Genomic DNA, 739 nt, shown 5'->3' with positions numbered 1-739 from the left:
TCCCAAGCCAAGACATAGTACTTTGAAACAAAACACACATCACCTTTGCTACATAGAGGATGCGACGGTCAAATAACCCGAAAAAGTGTTGTTTTGTGTGATATATGGAGACAGGTAACGAGCGTTTTTTTTTACACAAACAAATAAAAAGCTAGTAGTTAGGGCATTGAAAAATTCAATAAATCAATAAATTTGTCATGAGGCGTTTTATTACATCCCACTGCCACTCAGCGAGCAATGATGGTGGAGTCTATACATAAATGACTCGGCCCAAGGGAACCTTAAGATGGCGGCTGCGGGCTGCAGGATTCCTACAGGCTAGTACAGAGAAAGCCAATCCAGTTATATCTGAGGTTGGATCCCTGAACCCCAACTCCAGCATTTTGTACTTGTTCTTTACAATGTGTCTGTATATGTACATTCTAAGCTTAGCGGCTGTAAGGCCAAATACACTATTTATTATTGCTATTAATGCTCAGCCACACCCTTGACCAATAAGCCCCGGCCACAACAGCCAGCCCAGCACAGTCACCAATAAGATCAGACCTTTCACTGGACCCACCAACCACATGCAGCCTAGGTTGGAAAGTGAATAATAGATCATGCTGTCACATTTGTTCCAATAAATGATTCTTTTCTGCTCTCTGTGCACCACACAGCCCTCTTAACACCACCACAATAAACACTTGCGCTCTCCCACACAGCAGAACTGAATCAGCACAGAGCCTCAGCAGGGGAA

The sequence above is a fragment of the Eriocheir sinensis genome, chromosome 42 (genome assembly GCF_024679095.1).
Source record: "Eriocheir sinensis breed Jianghai 21 chromosome 42, ASM2467909v1, whole genome shotgun sequence".
Lineage (NCBI taxonomy): Eukaryota > Metazoa > Arthropoda > Malacostraca > Decapoda > Varunidae > Eriocheir > Eriocheir sinensis.
This window is presented reverse-complemented; position numbering follows the sequence as displayed.